A 22,077-nucleotide genomic window follows, 5' to 3' on the forward strand; every position below is an offset into this window, starting at 1 on the left:
AAAATCCGTGGAGGATTATCTAACTAAGTTTTCAGACAAACAATAATTTAAACAAATAATATTATCATATATGGAGCAAAATATATTTATCCCACATCCTGTCGTGACAAACTACGAATCAAACATTAATGGTATCATCAGACACTGCAGGTTAAAAAAACCAGTTGGTCATGTCATTAATTCTGGTTATCTAGCGTTCACGTACGAGGGAGGAAAGAAACATTATCTGTGTCATAGATTTACCTATGAGTGTCATAACGGATTGATCAATGACGGTCTTGTTATTGATCATCTTGATGGGGATCCTCAGAACAACTCCTTATCCAAACTTTGTGTTGTCACGCAAAGCGTAAACTCTGCGCGTGGTAATACTGGAAGATGTAAGACAGTTTCTAGAAGGGTGATCAAGGCTACAAACACAGAAACTGGCGAAGAAATTATATTTCGTTCGATGCATTCAGCTGCGAAATATTTTGATATTACCCCGCATTCAGTACAAAAAGTAGCAGAAAATATATATAAAACCGCTTTCTCGAAAAAATATAAGCAAAAAATTATCTTCCGATATCAATAATTATCATTACCACCTCGAATTAATTTTTTTAATTTATGTCACAGATTATCCCCCATACACTACTTATTTTTGACTCATGAAAGGGAGGTAATTTTATGGTCATAATTATTTCGGTTTCTAACTTACAAAAATATGCAGTTCGTGTATTTTTCTGTTCTATTCGTGAAACATTTAGAACAACACAGCATATACATTACATCCAAACTACAGAAAACCGACATTTATATGCCAGCTTACTGAATGTAGAATCCAGCGTTTAGTATGTATCGATCGTGGCGGGTTAACAGTACAGGGATCCTGCATGTATTTACTCAATTACAGAAATACATGTATATAGTGTTTGGAATTAAAAATCAATTGCATTTTCCTTGTTCAGAGCAAAATATATTTGTATACGTATGTGTGTGCGTATGTATTTGTGTGCGTATGTGTGGTTACTTTTTTTTTATCGAGTAATATTAACAACTAAATACTCCCTTGACCACGATACAGATTTACGAGTGGGAAATCTCGTAATATATATTTCTCCATAGAGAGGATTGAAAATCTCGTATAGTCATAGGAAGAATGAAAACATCTAACAGTTATATTATAGGAAGAATGAAAACATCTAACAGTTAGATGGCGTGGTCCAGCTTTTATAAATCTAATTTGTTTGGTGAAAACGTATTTCTTGAATTCAGAATTGCTGTAGCTATATATTAACTTCCGAAACATATGTTTGTAATAAGATTTGATAGCTCAATCCGTATCGAATTGGACTGTGACGCTCGCGGTCCAGGATCGAATCCCATGACTGACAATTGGTCGGTGGTTACGCATATTAGCGATTTTTATAATTAATTGGGGCACCGCCAGCCTCTCTCCGCTCTCAAAACCATCCAAACCACGTATCACCGGTGGTTGATACATGTTTTGTACCACCCACGGGTTGATTATTGGGGTAGGTGGTTCTGTTGAGCGGAGAAAATGGCCATTCATTCATTACATCTCATTATATATATTTCATTCATTACATCTCATTACATATTTACTGAACCTGCTAAAAGACTCGAATAGAGGTTCGTTCATAATATATGACCGTTGTTTGACGGGTTAGAAGCTCTCGTAGAAGGAATATTTCATGTGCCTGGTGAACTTGATAGAATGCGATGGCAATCTATGAGTTCTTGGCTGTACTGTCTTTCATTATATGTTTGTACTGTCCTTGAAACATCCCGACGAACTCGCTAAAGACTCGATAGGGGTTCTAGGGATATTTTTGTTTATTTTAAAGATTTATATATTATGTAATGAACCATGAAAATATCGAAGACATTATTTCTGCCATCAAAAACCTAGAAGAAAACAGAATTAATATATCTGATGAACTAAATCCTGAAAAAATAATATCTGATTTTGAAACGTTAGAAGAGCTTAAGAATGAAAATAAGTACGTTCTATCATCTCAATATAAGTTCATAAAGCGGATTCAGGCAGCTATGTTTCAGTCGCTAGCTACCGTAGAAGATAATCAGGTGAAGGAATTCGTTCCTCTCTCCGCCGCAGTTGAAAAAATTAGATCGCTGTTATCCCACGAGTACGAGGAAAAGAAAACAATTAGTACTCGCATAAGACTATTAAGAAAAATTATGTTAGCGAGTAACCCCGTCCAAAGTAGTAATTTTGAAGATGACTGAGATCTTTGATGGGTTAGTTGGTACTTAGATTTATTATTTTATTTCTGAATTATTATTTATTTCTGAAATATTATTTATTTCTGAAATTGATGGGTTAGTTGGTACTTAGATTCATGCAATTTGTAATTTTGATGGGTTAGTTAATACTCTGAATCATGCAATTTGTAATTTTGATGGGTTAGTTGGTAGTCAGATTTATTATTTATTTATTCTGAATTATTTTATTTATTTTTTTCTGAATTATTTTATTTATTTCTGAATTATTTTATTTTTTCTGAATTATTATTTATTCTGAAATTGATGGGTTAGTTGGTACTCAGATTTATGTAAAATGATCAAATTTTCAGAAAAAAAATAAAATATTTCAACATTTGTCAGTGAAAATTGATGAATTTTCCATTATCATTCGGGTCAAACCTCAAGCGGTTCTCTAATTGATTTATCGATAAATCGTCAAAAATCAGTAAAATTAGCTCAAGAAATGAGATTTTTCATGCGATTTTTGTTAATTTTTCTGGTAGTTTTCGAAAAAAATGAGGGTTTTTGACGATTTATCGATAAATCAATTAGAGAACCGCTTGAGGTTTGACCTGACGAAAAACTGTAATTTGACAAATTTTCCCTGACAAATCGACTAAAACAACGAAATTTGTTGATTTTTCACTGAAATTCAGAAAAAAAAATATTTCTGATGAAATAAAATATTTCTTAATCCACTCCTTATTTTATTCATTCTGGAATAGTTGATCGACTTTGTGCCTATCTATCTCTCTCGACGGAGTTCATTGTGTTAATAAGAAATCCTCGTTTCCGTGGCTAAATTGTTCTATGTTTTGTGAAAACGCGCGTTTTCAGGTGTATAAAAACCCTCACGTGCTGGATCTTTCTACGACTTTACATACAGATTTATTACAAGCTCTTCTCCACGTTGGTCAATTAAGCGATTAAGGTGGTCTGTGAGTTTGAAATTTATTCGTGACAAATACTGATTATGTGTGCGTAGATAGACAGGATTGGTTGGTACTTGTACGATCAAATCGCCAGGGGGGACTTGTGGTGTGAACGTGTATAGGATGTATCCTTGTTGAACCTGATTTGATTTTCCAAGATCTATTTGATAACTGCCTTCGATTACGTCACAAACTAGGTTAACCGCGATCGTCGACGTTATATTAACGATTCCCGGAGATATGTGCCTACCGCCTCCGAGTGGATCATTATCATATCTAAGAACAGTTGCTGGTGGGGTTATTTTTGTCCACACAGCTAGTATTTCAGAAAAGTTTTTCGCGACAAGATCATTGAGTGATCTTATCAATTCGCCAGTTTCAAATCCTGGTAGTGTAAAATTTAATAAATCTGCTTCAGTTATTTTATAATGATCAATGTATGCTTGTTTGATACTTTTTCTTCCTGAATCTATATAATTATTAGCATTTATTACCTCAATAATGGTCTGATTAAAATATTTAAGATCTAATACAATTTGATTTAAATGTTGCATCGTTGCAATGATCTGATGTCTTAGATCGTCATTAGGATATTCCAGGATATAGTTTTTAAACAACTGTGCTAGTGTCGTTAATGTAGTTGTGTATTCAGTTCTAATTTCGCTAGCCCTTGATCTGAATTCTCTTTCATAAACGATATTAGTTGATGTTTTTGCATCAAAATCATAGATAGAAAACGGTGTCATAGGATAATATTTTCCATCATTAATAATACGAAAATCCCTACCAGTCCATGGATACAAATTTCGGTATTCTGGAGTTGTTATAAACCCGGCACTGCCAGCGATAAAATCAATTAATTTTGGTTCTGGTGGTCCTTCATGCACTGACACAATATCAGGCCAGCCTAGCACGGACCTTATCGTGGACTGATAAATATCAACGACGTAATCAGGCGAGTTTATTTCAATCGTCGAGGACAGCGTCGGCTCATGAACATTAATTGATATTTTTGCTTCTTTTCCTGTTATTGATTTTATTCTACGAGCAAATTCATCATTGATTTGTTCGACCTCATAACTACCAGTTGGTATTCCAACAACAACCCAGTCAGGTGTTCCATCGGGTTTGTTTTTATCAGCAAATACAAGCGAATTATTTGCTGGTGTACCATTAAATGATCTCGATCTGATGTTTGGCCAGCTGTAATATACTCGTAATTGTGCTAGTGCAATTTCATTCGCGCGAATTGCTGTTGGAAAATTGATGTTAAATTCAGGATTAATCGAACTTAGCGAGATCATCGTGGTCTTGTGCGGGGTTGTGTTCGTCACGATCTGCTGTAGTAATTCCGTCATTATTGATACTCGTACCTTTAATACCAGCGCAATTGTATACGCTGATCATCATTGAAAACTCAAAATCGGATATAATTCCATCATTGAGACTCGCTGATAACAACGAGGATAACCTCGTGTATGCGACAGTTGCTATGTGTAATTTTATCTTGTAATCGGATAATTTTTCGTTCGTGCAAGTACATATTTTTTTTGCAACGATATTAAGCACAGCTGCAATTGTCGTAGTTGCACAAACACAAATAGTCACAGCTACTGGTGCCATCATTGTTACCGCGGATAATATTATTCCGCTTCCGGCAACAACAGCGGATACCGAAAAAAACAACAACGTCGATGATAACTAATCGTCGTTGATATTTTTTTATTTTTACTGTATATTGTTCGACTCGATCTTTCAACGCTGCCTGCCATTCACGCGCTTGATTGTACCTAAATCCTTGAACGTCAATAGCACTCATTATATTTTATGCCGTAACCAATTGAGGTGTTCCAGCTACAAATTCAAAACACCACCAGAAGGATGTTGCGGTTAATTTCTTATCAGCTACTTCCAGAATAAATATTTCTTCGGTTCCGCTATTTAATATAACAGATACAACCCCGGAAAACCTGTCGGTGGAATGACGCCATGGAAACGTTGTAAATATTTCAAATTTTGCAGCACTAAACACAGACAGCCTGTACACGCCAGTGACTGTTGCGGTATATTTGATAGTATTATTTTGCTGCGACCATGTTGCAAATCCCGATGATATCGTGCATACGATGTTGGTAATATGCCCGGAAGTTATTCCGGCTGGGATTTTAATCAGACTGGTTTTATTAACGATTTCAGGAATTCCCGCTACGATGTCTTGCTGTGTTCGTTTGATCGTGTCTAGGTTAGTTTTGATATCAACGAGATTTATGTCAACGGCGCGCGGAGTACCGAAGAATTTATCTATGGATTCGTCGGTTTTTTGAAAATTTCTTCGAAATCTTCCAAAAGCGCCTACGTGAACATCATACTCAGCCCGTAACGTGGATAATTTACCATCTACGGTGTCAACATACCTTTTCGTTGCAGCATCTTCGTCGGATGTTGGATCTCTTAAAACTACTATTTTGTTTCCGTTCATGCTAAGTTCACCTGTCATTGTGTCACCGGTATGTTTTACGCGATTAGCAACGCTTCTTCCAATTTCATCTCTAATGGTTGTAAACGATATACTTGAATCCCTGATTTTGCCGCTGTCAGTAAACACGGGTATATTATCCGTAACTGCACCAAATACTCGTCGAACTATATCATTCCATTTGATGTTGCTGCTTTTTAGTTTACCATGTCGATCCTGAAAAATAACAACCTCATCTGGGTCAACTCCAGCCAGGTTCATAATATCAGCGAGGTCATCCTTAGTCGCGTACTTCGATAGATCAACGTCGCCGGGCTTTTTCTTAACACGTGAGGAAGATCTTCCGTAAATATCAACCATTATAATAAGACCTGTTGTTTAAAACGAATCGGTTGTTTGTATAATCATGCACGACTTTATGTGGCGGCCTGGATGATTTTGATATAGCATCAAGTACATTAATTACTTCACGGCCGCATATTGGCGGATCTGTCATTGTTTGTGTGGGTAGCGTTGAATACCAAACTTTGGTTGTTGCGTGAAGTGGTGCAACATACTTGATAAATTCAACAGACGGAGCTAACCCGTATGAATCAAAATAAACGATTCCACGTGGATCAACCGCGTATGATACCCAATGAGTACCAGGTCCGGAACGTTCGTCGAGATTAATAATACCAGTTTCGAGTTTGTTTGGTTGTTTTGGTAATTGATCTCGCATGAAAACACCTCTAAAGGCAGATATTTTTAATCGTTTAGCGGCATCAAGTAAATCAAAATTTGATGCTGCAACGTCTAACGTGGAAGCCTTAGACCTCTTCCCCAACGAGATCCTGGCAATCTTAAGCCGCGTCCCTTTTTTTTGTATCCTTGCCCTGTTGCTTTTTTTAGAGCCATTCCAGCAGCTGTTCCAACAGCGCCTAACGCGGCTGCCTTTGCTACGGCTGGCGCGGCAGCAGCTATTAAGGCTGGAATAGCCGCGAGAAGTGGAAATATACCGCCTGTTTTAATTGAGTCTTTAACCGCACCCGCAGAGAGATTGAGTTTGACGCCTGTTTTTGATTGTTTAGCGTCGTTGAAATGTTTAAGCTGGCGTTCTGATAATGATAGCTTATTTTGACCACCCGTGATCTGATCACGCTTTAGTGATATTTTCATTCCGCAGTTTTTTGCTGAATTTGATTGAAGGTTTTTAATCTGACCGTGAGTCAGACTGACACTAACGTGTTGATATGGCATTTTATGATAATACTCGTGTTTTTAAATAACACGATTAAAGATTTTCCACTGGTGCATCAACGACTCTCATTCGACCACTACCACCTTCAAGTAACATGGCTTTATCGCTAAGTATAACCGCGATTGCTCTATAATTAACATTACCTGTATCTAATGTTGCTTTAAGATGTATATCAACGACAGATTGTTTTGATAGATCAAGATGCTCCAGTGAGAAATAATAAATCGGATACAAGGTTCTGAAATCATATTGTGATATTTGCAACCCAGTATCTACATTTTGATCATGTCCCATAAATGACATCAAACGATGATATACACGTCCTACATGATTTTGTGCATAATTTAGTTGTATATTTTCTGTTGGTTCTTGTTGTCCGTTTATCCGTAAGGAAATATTTGTGAGACCTAGTTGGTTAAATATCATATGAGAGTGAGTTTGTGAGTTTAAACGATTAGTTTCCTGAAACGCAATAAAAATATGCCGTGGTGCAGAAACACCTTGTTGTGATGCTATATGCCATGTAAACTGACCGTTAACGTTAGTTTGCATACTATCTGTGCTTGTTATCAACCATGACAACAAGGATTTACCGCCTGTGTCCATGAAAGAAATCAATTTTTGTTCTTCTGCGATCGTTGGAGTCATTACCGGCATCCACAGTGAAAGTTTCGATAATATTACTTTACCAGCATCACCAGCAGGTCTCCACAGAGCGTCGTCATCATTAATTTTTCTTACAAGAGCAACCGTGTGTCTAGCTCCAAAAATAACCCTTTTAACATTCCTACAAAATCCAAAAATGTGCGATAGTGGAATTGTACATGAAAAACTTCTGTTGTCTCCTGACAACATATTTTTACGCGTTGCAAATCCCAAGTTGAAATTTGGGTTAGCACCATGAACCACTGGCCACACATCAGCATCATTGTTATCGGCATTATTTCTTGGTCGTCTTATATTATACGGATCGCTTTCAGGGTGATTGGAGTTATCTTTCACAAACATCATTGTAGGACCTGCTGATCTTGTATAATCATCAGAATATCTTGCTAGACCAATTATTGTTGTAGCAACGTCTACATCTTTCTCAATCGATTCAATATTTTTTCCATCAATCATATACGTGGCACTATCAAATAATGCCATGATCCCGTTGTTGACAAAACCAACTTTTACTGCACCTGCGTAATTAGTATCATCCGTTTTTATAATTGTACCTTCTACCTCAATAAACGCCTCAGCGGGTAAAAAGTATCTACTTGTGTCATGAACTTGTAGTTCAATTCTTCCACGTTGATCTGGTACTCGTGCTTCATAAGAATAAAACTGATAATCACGTACCGATTCATCCTTAAGGACAGGTGCTTCCATGTCAAATGCTGTGTCGGATACGCGCTTGAACATTTTATTATAATTATTTCGTCTAACACGTTGATTACCGCGTTCGGAAAATTCCACTTCGGGAAGTTCCACTTCGGGAAGTTCCACTTCCGGATATCAAACTTGAGACATTCTTTCCCGATTCACCGAGTCCCTGATCTGCTAACGCTGCTAGTTTTTGATTTGCAGCTTGATTTATTATTTTACTTACGTCTGCGGGCATAATATCAGTACTTGCCAGTTTCACTGGTGGTTGTCGTTTTCGTCGCAATAATCGTGATAGTCTGTCTTTGATCGCCGAGAACACCTTACCAGCAACATTGACAATTGCTCCAGGAGCTTTTTCACGAACAATATCGATAGCCTTCATACCTAATTGTTTTACAATAGGTGCTGCTTTTGGAGCTATCCTTGTGAATAATCCCCGAATGACATCACCAAGTCCATCTCCGTAAATAACCCTATAGATTGGTAATCGTGAGTTTACCGCTCTGACCGATACGGGTTTACGATGATTATTGTGCACGATCATCTTATTTTATTTACCATTTATCTAATCGCGGTGACTAATCATCAACGAGCTCATCAATAAGTTCTCGGTAAACGCCGATATCCATGATACCACCTTGAAATAGTCGCCGGCAAATATCAGATGCTTCATTAATTAATTCTGGTGAATTATTTCCGGCTCGTTTTCCTCCTATGAGAACTTCTAACCGTGAGACGTCATTGATAATATTATCAGGACAAACAAAATCATCTCCCAGACCACTGCCAGTAGCTCCTTCTTCTTCTGATTTCTCAGGTGATGTTATTCTAAACATCTCCTTAAATTTCGACAGCGGTGAAAAAGATTGTTTTTGTTCTGCTCGTTGCAGAGGTGGAGGAGGCTTCCAGTGGAAGGGTTGTTCTTGTTCCAGTTGTTCCATTCTCTTTCCATAAAGTATTTTTACTTCTTTATGAAGAGCTTTGTATCTCAAATCATTCTTTTTAATCCGTCTTTCGTCTGCATATATGCGATATATCCATTTAATAAGATTATCATCACTTACTTTTTCATGACTAGGTTTTAAAATACCAGATTTATTAAATATACCAAATAATATTTTTTCAGGTAATTTTTCTCTTTCAGTGTTTCTAATATCTTCGGCAAACCCTTCCTTAAATTTTGCAACCAATTCTAAGTTTTCTCCTACTGGTTTGGATTCAGATGCATATTCTTTTCCCACATCGGCGACTTCAGTACGAAGTTTTCCAATATCTTCAAGTATTTCTTCACCGACAGGTGGAGGTTGAGCTGCAGCTATTTCCCTGGCTATGCCAGGTGGAAGATCTCGTAAAATCTTCTTTGCCTGTTTAGTTCTTCTTGCTATTTTTTTAGTTCTTCTTGCTATTTTTTCTGATACCGGAAGAAGATCTTCTTTGATGACTGTTGCAACTTGTTCAGTAGCTGCAGTGACGGGCTTAAACAGTTTTTTAGTTTCTTCTTCGTACTCAACTTGTGCTTCTTGCTGCGCTTGCAGATTTTTTCTAAATGAATCTCTAACAGGAAGAAATTTTTTAATTGCTTCTAATCGTTCTCGAGCTATCCTTGCAGTATGAGATTCCGGATGTACCATTTTATTATAACATAATGATTTAATTATTATAACAGCAGAAGGGGTGATGATAAAATTAAACTGATATCATTAATATAATGAACAATTGTGCGTGGCTGCGTCAAGGAACCACTAACAAATGTGATAAAAAATGTCGTGGAGAATATTGCAAAAAACATAATTATCTTATAAAGAAAAACCCTCATGCTGGTCCACGAAGATGTGTTGGATGTAACAACGGCGTTAGAGGATTATATCAGATTTGCAAAAATTGCGGTGGAGATTGATACAGAAGTTTGATGATATATTACAGAAAAAGAAAAAACATAAATCCAAAAATAGAAAAACCACCATCAGAACTTGAATATTACTTGAAACATAAAACAAATTCCCAGGATTCAGATGAAGATTGAGCAGCAGAGGAGGCTCGTCTACAATTATTTTGGGGACAAACAATAATCGTAGACATGGTATTTGACCTCTATGAAGGGTCACTATTTTTTTTGTGTAACAAGGGTGACCCTTCCCTTAAGTGGTCTGTTCGCCTCCTCTGCTGCTGAAGCAATACGTCCATTCTTTGCAAGAAAGAAGGAATGAACAGAGTTAAGTTCAACATACTAATTTGAAGACTTTATTTATTGTGCCTAAATAGGGATATTTTCCCTTCAAAACTTTTTAACTGTTCATGTCAGTGTCTTGTAATACTTTTATTTAATGCATACTTGTTCTCTCATTATTACAGAAGCCAAACAAGGCATACAACAAAAGATCCCCAAAAGGACAACTCTACCGAACAGTGTAATGGTTTCTAAAGCAAATTATTTCCCGAGTTATTTCCCTTCAACAATCATCTGCAAGCTTTTCAATTTCGTGCGTTTATTTAAGCTTTCGATATTCTGGTTATGTAAATTAAACTAAACTGGATACATACGACATTATTAATTTACATGAATTTGATTTCCTCGTATTTTACCGAAATCAATCAGAATCAGATTACATTTTCTGGTTCAAAATTAAAAGTCCATTTTCCATATTGATGACGACCTAATCATAGGGGCTGTGTACGTCTCCAAACCAAATGACGATTTAAATCTGCCGATAAATTATGTTTCAATTAGAAATATCATATATTTGCAGACGTACGTGTTCTTAATAGGATATTTGAATACAAAAAACACATACCAAATGGATGACTATCGAGAAATAGAGAATTTTCTCCCGTCAGTCTATTCATGACGCGTCACTGCTTGACTTTTGTAAACTCCCATCAGCTCTAGAAAAAATATTGTCTGGCGAAAAAGGGAAGACATCATGGCGAAAAAGGGAAGATATATGGCGAGAAGACATCATGGCGAAAAAGGGAAGACATCATGATGAATAATGAGGGTAACAAGTTACTTTTAATTTTTTAAACTACCAATCTACTTATCTTGATCGGAAAATTCAGGGATGGTAGAGGTTTAGCAGCGCTTACTTTATTAATGTAAAAGACATTGACCATTCCTATCCTTAGTAACGTTGACAATTTTATCGTGGACTCACTTGACTTACTTTTCATTCGCTTATTACAGTTACTCTAAAATTCGCTAGCTTTATATGTCAGTGTTTCCTTGCATATTTCCATTTTCAAATATAGTTCGAGAGAGTTTGTTACCTCCCGCTGTACAATTCAAATTCATTCTACCGTTCTTAATTCTTAGTGGGCTTTTAATCCGGTTTGATGGTATTTGAAAATACTTCATTCCAAGGTTTCCGTTTCATTTTTCAGTTTGTCATAACAGCGATATCATAAGCGTTCTTGAATAGGAACAGCGTGAAGATCTGCCAAATGATTCTTCCGTTATTCTTGTATGAGCATTTTCTATCAATTTCTTTTCAGAATCAATTAATAGGTCGAATGCTTATCGACTTGGAATAGATATCTTCAATGAGACATCACATTAATTATTTTGTTATATTAGAAAGTTGACCCCCTGTATTCGAACCTTGAATAATATGTTAAACTGTCAATAAAGAATAGCAGAAGTCGGCCAGATGTATTCATTTCACCAGGGTTTCAAAAACGATTGTTTCTGTAATTATTGCCAAAAACAATTATCGTGTATACTTTATTGGCTTTGATTGAACTCATCGTATGGATTGAACTTGTTAGAACGAAAAATAAACATATAAATAATGCTCACTGACAAGAATTTCAAAACGTACCGCCAAATAAATCATACCGAACTAACGTCGACTGTAAAAATAATGACCTTTTACATGGATTTTACCTCTTCTACCTTTATTATTTCATTGTATACTTTCTACGAATCATATTGTCCTTTTCATTTCATCTTACAGGAATATATGCGAAGTTTTATTACGAGGGTTTCTCTTCATAATGAATATTTCATTTAGTTTTTCCTTTACCATATTAACTCGGTACTATGCGGCCAGCATTGTGCTGATTTGCCGTTCAACCCTTTACATACATACATACATACATACATACATACATACATGCATACATACATGTGGTAGTCAGTTTGTGACAGGACGTTTTTTGTTGCATTGATTTTTATCGTGGAAGAGAAATAAATAAAAACAAGATAAGAAACAAAATCACACTACGTGTCTCATTGCAGACTTATAATGGCTTGGTTCTGGACGTCATACAAAATATTAAATGCTTCAGATATATGGGAAATGTAGGCAACATATGATGATCATGATGTGCGTCAACTGCAACAGAGAGAGAGAGAGAGAGAGAGAGAGATGAACTCATCGATAACGAACTGTCAAAATGGCCGTGTGAAGAAGCGCACGAATAGTAATGGTATCGACTAACTTTGACACAACATTTGTGAGGACAAAATAAAATAAACAATAAATGACCTGCATTTCCAATATTTGAATACGAACATTGATATTAAACGATGATTTGTTTGTATGTAATAGACAGTGCTCTGTCTTCGTGTTTTGAGCTCAGAATTTGTTCCCTGTAAATATAATGACACCCCCCACCAAACAAGGAAAATAAATTTTAGCAAATTCATTCATATTTTTTAAACATATCTTCAATTATAAATTTCATCCAGTAAGCTTCTTCTTACTAAATGCAAAAATGTGTTACCAATTTTAGCACTCAATATTTCGTTTTTCAAATCTTGCGAATGCCTCTAAATAGGATTTCTACATCACATAATTTTCATGTGACTGTGGTGATCCATGTATTTGTTTAGTTACTCATCAAGTGGCATTATCTGGGTTTGAAAAGAATCTATTCAAAGGAAAAAATCGGTCATGTAGTACGAAATCAAGTGATCTTGAAATTTAGTGCTCTGATTCCACATTACCATTGATATAATTAATTTGGAAGACTAAAAAAGAACAGAAATGCCATCTTTTGATAAGATAAATAAAAGTGTAACGTGTGGTTTTTAATATAATAAACTGAACTCAGTTCATCTAATTTGAGTCACTTATCAGTTTATCGAGGTCAAAGATAAACATGCATGGAAACCGTTAAAAAAAAAAAGCTTGGATGATTGAATTAGACGGTACTTAATTTCATTACAGCCACGTGTCTTTTGCGTGTGTGAGGTTATTTTAAACCTATTGAGGTTAGTTTGCATAGTCATTTTTCGGAAAATTGTTAAGTTTTAGTTTGCAAAGTGATTTTCAGGCTACATAATTGGGGTTTAGTTTGCAAAGTGATTTTCAGGCTACATAATTGGGGTTTAGTTTGCAAAGTGATTTTCAGGCTACATAATTGGGGTTTGGTTTGCAAAGTGATTTTCAGGCAACATAATTGGGGTTTAGTTTGCAAAGTGAGTTTCACGTTACAAAGTATAATTGAGATGTGAAGTGACTGTATAGTTGCTTTTTGATGGAAGTTTCTACCTAGCACATTTAAACCAAGCATACATTCTAAAGCTAAAGTTGAAATTGAGCCAACAAGAACTTTTTGAAGAAGTGCCATACTGAAACGTAGGCAGGCTGTTCATGGATTCAAACGCTGTAGTTGTAATGCACTACTGGCATCTGCATTTAAGTCAACTGATGAATTCAATATCAACATCCTGTCTATGCTTCGATAGTCTTGACTGCATTAGTAACTTTAACTTTTCTTTGATCACGAAAAATTTCTACATGAACACATCAAAGGAGAACTCTGAGACTAAGCAGAACATCCATATATCTTTCTAATTTGTTTACAAACTGTACAGTTCCGTAAACAAACGAGGAAGAAACTGTGATTTCGTATTTAACCCTTCTTCCGCTTTACTCATCGTGCACTTTTAACCCTTGTCTACAAACACAGTTGTATATGAAAGATAAATTAGTACTACAGTTGTTTGAAGAACTATCGCCGACTCCCAAATTTTCCTCCGTAAACAATGCCTCTGCCAGTGCAGAACATCTGTCCTTCGCAGGCGCGACCCTAGAATGTGCGGGGCCCAAGGCAGCAATCGATGAGCGCCCTCCCCCCCCCCCAATAAAATAAAAAATATTGCATTGCGGAGTTGATTTCCTGAAAGCGCGAGGCCCAAGGAGGTTGCCTGGTTCGCCTTGCCCTAGGGCCGGGCCTGCTCCTTCGGTCATCCTCATTTTGATATGATAGTCAAATCATTCTTTTGCGTTGACTTTTAACTAGACTTGCTGACTAAAGCATTGACATTCTAAAATCAATTTGCAAATTCTTGGGAAGTGAGGTAAAAACTAGATATGTTTTTTGTATATATTTACTTGTGGTGGCATTATAGTTGAAAAAGACGTGTAGCTACTTATACCTCGTCATTCAAGTAAACATTTGAAGGGACTATGTTAATATATCGTTTTCTGACAGTATATCTTGAACTATTGACTTAAGATTCAATATTCTTAATAGAGTTTGGACTCACATTAGAGGTTGCTGACTATTTTTATTTCATAAAGGGAAACATAAGTATAATTATAATTAATATGCATGTATCAGGCATATAAAGTTTAAAATATGAAACGGAATAAATACACGGGATAGTTTTTTTTTTTTGTTAATGTGTTCAACTAATATTCATAAACTACTATTGGTGTGAGACCTGCAATATCTACATGGGGTTTCTTTTTTTTTGTGGTGGTGGTAGGGTTTGAGCAGAAAATAGAGTTAACTCCCTTTCATCGTTCTTTGATCTAATTGGTCAGGCGGTAGTTATATGGAAATGGAATATTTTCTGCAGCGGCAAAAGTTTATTAATACGTCAACTTTATTTTGATTTCATCTCTGTAGATCAAACTTAATTCGAGCGAATGTGACGATGTAGACACGTGCACAATGTAACATTACATTACATAAGAATAAAAATAAATAAATAAATAAATAAATAAATAAATAAATAAATATATATATATATATATATATATATGCTCATTAGAATTGTTAACTAAACGAATCTACAAGCTTTACAATGGAAATTAATTTATTATTTTACTTTCATACTCATTAATACAACATACATCATTTCGTTTTTTTATAAGTTTGGTTAGTTAGTTTACATGTGTGATTACTTTAATGTTAACGTTGGGATGGAAATTTTGTTCGGGGATATGAACATTTAAACGTCGTAGTGAACCATGTGAATAATTTTAAAGACATTTTTTCTGCTTGATTTTTTATCCCCATTTTCACAGATTTTTCGGGAGCAGGTCTTGAAATGTGTCAAGGAGCCCCTGTGGCCGATAAATGTTCTCAGTTTTCTCTGAAAGGCAAATAATTTGTTAAAAAATGATTTCTTGGTTTTACTAAACAATTTCTAATTTGAAAATGCTTCTTTTTGTCAAGATGTAGTTTTTGTAGGGTTTAACGCCATTTTTCAGCACACGATAGGCTATACATGGCGGCCAGTATCAATGGTGGAGGAAGATTTCAGGAAAACCCCGAGAAGAACCACCGATCCACGAGAAGCTACTGGCAAGCTTTCTCACATACCCACATTAGCCGAATCCGAGACTCCAACCCGTTTTAGAGGGTGTTACGTGGGATAACATCAGAGTTATATGGAAAGAGATGATGATGATGACGATGATGATGAATTAACATGCTGTTCTCACAATCGGCCATATATACGACGGGTTAACTCAAGCAATGTTGGATTCTTAATTTATCGCACGGAAGGGTAAGTGAGCCTCTTCCCATGCTCTTTAATGCATGGACTATATGATGTTGAATTAGTTTCCAAAGGGTGGAAGCTTTAGCCCATCCAAAGAGCTACTGCTACTCGGCGCGCATCAGATGCTAATTCGGGGATTAAATATTAATTAACATTAATCGTCACGTGTGAGGACAGTTCAACCACCGGACGACACTCAGTCCAGCATGCACCTAGGTACGGGTCTTTAGCTATTCTTTGCGTGTGTCTCACACTGCAGGAACAATCATCTTAGAGCGGGAAGGAAACAAAGGATGAACTGGTCCAGCTGGAGGCCCCAAACGTCAACTGGAACTTTCTGAACCGCCAGGAAACTCTTATTATTCCAATTCTTCCCAGTAGTCTAAAAAGAGTTATTGCCTATTGACAATTGTGCGTAAGCCACGTATTGTTACTGGAGTCAATATAAAAAGTAAATCAGAGATGAAAAAAAATAGAAATTAAATGGAATGAATTTTACGAAGAAAACCCATTCAGTGATTATAAGCTAAGCTATTGCACATTTACAAATTTATCAAACGACTAAATACTAGTAAAATGGTATCTTAACGGACAGCCATTAAGAACGACTAAATACTAGTAAAATGGTATCTTAACCGACAGCCATTAAGAACAATAAGTTTCGTGAAACCCTAACAGAGATCAGAATATCTTCAGCATCTCTCTGGATACAAAAGGATCTTTATCACGATAACAACGTGTAAATAACCCGTTTTCCAAATGTACGTATGAGATACAAACAAGTGGAGTGAACGAAATCTAGTAAGGGCAGTTTACATCTTTGACACACTGATACAATACCTCAGCGTACTAACATAGTGTCTACTGTGCTTTTTAACGGTCGCCGTATAGCCTCGATTTATAGTTAGACCACCGTAAAATGAAGTAATAAGTTTACTACAACTGATAAATCGGAATCCATGACATATTTTCGCCTTATAAAATAGACCGTATAATAGTGAAAGGCATTACAGTGCGGAAATGAGAGCACGGTTCAGGATATACGTGAGCATTATAGTGAGGGAGTGATATATATCTAGAACTGAGAACAGGGTTCATCTTATACAAGGGCATTACAATGCGGGAATGCTATATCTAGAATTGAGAACAGTGTCCATGCTACACGGGTGCATTATAGTGAGAGAATGCAGTATCTAGAATTGAGAACAGTATCCATGCTATACAAGGACATTATATTAGGGGAATGAAGTATCTAGAAATGTTTCGTGTTATACGAGGGCGTTATTGAGAACAGGGTTTATGTATACTTTAAAAGTTTAAAAGAAAAGAAAAGAAAACAAAGACAAAACCTGGAAGTCTTGAGGTGGAGTCACTGCAAGATTTATGAAACACTTACCGTAAATTTCGTTTTCATTAGGTGTCCAATACTTTCGTAATGGTGAATATATGACCGGAACTCAAAGGCATATAAATATAAATTACAGTTTATTAACATTACAAATACATAATTTATAGAAGCTTCATCTGCTTACATACACAAAATACACGTCACTAAATAATTAGGCTACAATGCTTAAAAGCAATTCGTCAGAATTACCAGACACTGTCTAGCATAAGCACTATGCATCATATTATCTACATGCACAATGCCCGACGCAATTTAAAAACAGGTTCTGGCACTTAGATTTATAGAACTATCGGGTTGGGTAAAATACAATTCTATAAAACTACAATATAATATGTTATTTATAGTTAAGTTTTCCACTGATTTAAAATCTCTTAATTAACTTTGCCACGATCTGTAACGGACAATTTGCTCAAAACGATAGGTTACAATTTGTAGGGGTGTACCTCCACACCAAAACAAAAGTATTTACGGTCTCCTTTATGAATATTAGTCCTAGAATGAGTTTCTGTTCCAAAATAATTATTGGAAGCTTGTAAATCCTGAACTTATTGGGGGGGGGGGCGGCAGGGAGGGAGGGAGAGAGAGAGAGAGAGATGCTATTATTTAATCTACTATTGTCCGTATATAAATGTCTAAGGGTCTACACGTTCAATTCGTAATCGTTTCCACTGTTTTACTTATGGAGGAGTCCATCCAACAAGATTCACAGACTGTGCTGATTGGATCACTAAGCAGTTTTGCGACAGTAGTATTCCATTACACGTCTCATTGTCTTTAACGCATTCATAATTGTTTTATTACTTCCCATACGGAGTACTTACAGGGTGTCAGTTTCCTGTTCAATCTGTTCTTGCAATAGACAGCTCGTGATAACGGTCTTCTAGTAAACATAAATACATGATAATTTTCAGAGATGCAGTGAAGGTAGACAAATCAGATAATTTTGTAATACAGAGGAAAATCTGTAAGTAGCAAACTGAAAAGAACATTACTAATTAGTTTCTTTCAACTCGCAGGTGTTGAATAATATCAAAGTAACGTTGTTTTTTTTTTGCAGAAGGTTGTTTGAAGATAAACATCTATGATTATGATAATTGTTCTCAAACTAAAATATAGAGAGCTTCGCTTATTACAGTTAACAACCGCTACTAAGCTTTTCTTGCCTATCACTGGCTCTCAGTCAATCGTTGTTTATTAAAAACTAAGTTAATTGTTCGTACCAGGACGGAATTAAAATAAAACAAAAACAAAAAGGGGGATGAGCTAGCTTAAACGAAAGTTTAAACATAAAAATACACCTAAAGAAAGTTTTAAACTTGTGGGATCCTGCTGCGAGTTTCGAACTCGTGACCACTTGTTTAGCAGTCGGGACACATACAAATATGGGTGTTATATACAAAACCAGGTTAGTTGCCTGTCCTAGTACGCAATAAAAAAAAAGTTTTTGAAAATTGGGATGACCGAGTTTAAAAGAAGTTTGAACATAAAAATACCGAGTATAAAACACGGGGATGCCTCCACGAGTTTCGAACTCACCGCCTCTTGTTTGCCAGCAAGGACAAACAGACAATTGCTTGCTTATATACGATTCCAACTGACTACTGATCAAACTGAAGCAGGGTTATGTGTAACTCATTATCCATTCACTACTGACCAAACTTAAGCCGGGCTATGCGTGATTTATTGGCATTGACTACTGTCCAAATTCAAGCTGGACTATGATTGGACTAATTAGGCACTAAAAGCTGACCAACCCCAAGCCGGGCTATTTGTGACTCATTAGGCATTGACTGCTGTCCAAACTAAAGATGGACTATGATTGGACCAATTAGGCGTCGAAAGCTCATCGATCCCAAGCCGTGCTTTATGTGACTCATTAGGCATTGACTGCTGTCCAAATTAAAGATGGACTATGACTGGATTAATTAGGCGTTGAAGCTGACCAATCCCATGCCGGGCTATGCGTGACTCAGTAGGCATTGACTGATGACCAAACTAAAGATGGACAGGAACGGCCTTAGCAAACGGTGGAGGTCTTTGAGAGCGCAGACACCATTGGGACAAATCGGTCCAATTGGTCTTGGCTGAAAATGGACTCTAACTGGACTAATTAGGCGTTGAAGGCTGGCCAACCTGAAACTGGGTTTTATGTGACTGGGTTTTTATGTGACTGAAGCTGGGTTTTACGTGACTCATTAGGCATTGACTGTTGTCCAAACTAAAGATGGGCTATGCCTGGATTAATTGGTGTTGAAAGCTGACCAACCTGAAGACGGGCTTTAAGTGAGTCATTAGGCATTAACTGCTGTCCAAACATAAGATAGGCTATTGAACTATTTGGCGTTAAAAGCAAAACCAAACTGAAGCTGGACTATGAGTGATTCATTAAGCATACATTATGTTTTTGAAGTATTTAAAATGCACAAATTCAAGTTATTATTTCACTTCATGCGGTTTCATGATTTTTAACAATAAATCGAAAACTTCTTTCGTTCAAGCTGGTAAAATTTTCAAAAGAAAAGAAATCTTTTTTTAGAAAACGATTCAGCTGGGTTATCTCTGTTTTGGCAAATCATCAACTTGACCATCATACTTTCATCGCCATTTTGACTAATATATGTGTAGCTTTTAATAGTATTTGTTTTGTTGTTCGTTCCGCAACTTCACATCATGTTGTATATGCATTGCATTTAGAAGGAAATCTGCTCGTGCCAACCTCACAAATAATTCTCTGTCTTGCTCTCTCTCTCTCTCTCTTCTACCGCTCCTGTGGCCTAGTGGTTGCAGAGGGTCGTGGGTTCGATCCCCGGCCGAGTCATACCAAAGACTTACAAAAATGGTACTAACAGCTGCCTCGCTTGGCGCTCAGCATTAAGAGGTTAGTGTTAGGACTGGTCGGCCTGGTCTCAGGATAATGTGACTGGGTGGAACATCTTGCTACATGTCTGCGGCATGATGCCCCAATGCTAGACATCACTATAAGCTGCCACACTGCAGACATCGTAGCGATATGACTGAAACATCGTTAAAGCTACGTTAGGAATCCAAATCACGCACACACTCTCTCTCTCTTCTACAAAAACATGGATTTTTAAAACATGAAGGGGGAGAGTGGGCATTAACTCCACCCCTGTTGCGGAAGCCTTAGTGCAGCAGTTCGTACATATAACCTTAAAGAAATACAAGTTGTATATGTATTGAAGGTAAGAGGTATTAGCGAGCTACAACGCAGATCACCGTGTATAAGAATTCAAACACTAAAAGAGCAATACAAGACCATAATCAGAAACAGTTTTAAATTTAGGTCATAAAAATATATCAGATTGGCATTTAATTTTCTGACAAATAATTAAATGTGTTGGGGGTGGGGGAGAAGGCCTTTAAACAAAAAACAAAAAAATTACCTCAAGGTGTTGTTTCAGCTAATGTTGTGGACATGTTGCAGTTGGTTCTTTTTAGAGCAAGAATATTTGTTCAAGTTGTTGTTGGTATCGAAATCATAATATTAACAGTCCTCACCCTCCACCTGAAAATTAAATAGTTCATTATTATCTACAAATTATATATTTATTTTAAAGGGGATATTTTGTAATGAAATAAAGTTGATTTCCTAACTCATTTTTTTATCCTTTACAGCAGTGCCATATGCAGGATTTGTGGGCCCTAGGAAAAAATCTCCAGTAGACCCCTATGAAACTCAAATTGTGACGGCGGTGGTCCCCTTGACCTTTGTGGGCCCCTTGAATTTTATCCTAGTTGTCCTATCCTTTCCGGAACCCTGATATACAGACGCAATGTTGTTTTGTTTTCTTGTTTTCCCATGTCTGCCAATTTTTGCATTCAAGATACACTTTGATAGAAATGCAAAGGAGAAGATCGACGATATTTCTTACTTACTAACAATAAACCTGATTCTCAGTTTTGCTTTCATTATAGGATTTCCTATTTTGACACTTCAAATTATACGATCAAATCTTGAGAAGATCATTTGCAAACATATGCTTATTAGAGTTCATAAACATCGAAACAATTTACCTTTATATCGTTCGTACATTACTTATTGGCTACAAAATGTCCTAATTTGAGACTGAATCGAATGGCCACCCAAGAGAGCTTTGGACACAAGAACAAAAATGTAATCTTTCTGATAAAATAAACTTTGTTACTTTGTGACGTTTGATTTAATTAAGTAGATAAACGTACCGAATTTATCAGTTTGCACAAGATAAAAATAAATGTTTGAAAATACGGAACTAACATCTTTTACTAAAGAGCCAACACATGTTGGCCTCTGAGTGAGTTATTTAAATTAAAAGATAAATCTCAATTACAGAATGTACCTGTTTGGTCCAGATTTAAGATAAACATTCTTTTACATTCTATAGAACAGAAATAGTTTATGAAAGCGTTGATAATTAAATCAAGTTAAACAAAATTGAATTTAATTACAGTGCTTGAGAACATGGTTAATATTTACAGGCGATCATTGATCTTAAAATTGCCCGAGTATCGTTTATATGTGAAGTTTCAGAGACTTTTCTTACAATAACATCCACGCTGTGTTTGCCGCCTTAAATGACAAAACATAAAACGCTCCTACAGGACTCTTGTCTGCAGCATGTAATTTATCAATAACAAAAG

The sequence above is a fragment of the Sinohyriopsis cumingii genome, chromosome 2 (genome assembly GCF_028554795.1).
Source record: "Sinohyriopsis cumingii isolate HCF-2022 chromosome 2, ASM2855479v2, whole genome shotgun sequence".
NCBI classification, from domain to species: domain Eukaryota; kingdom Metazoa; phylum Mollusca; class Bivalvia; order Unionida; family Unionidae; genus Sinohyriopsis; species Sinohyriopsis cumingii.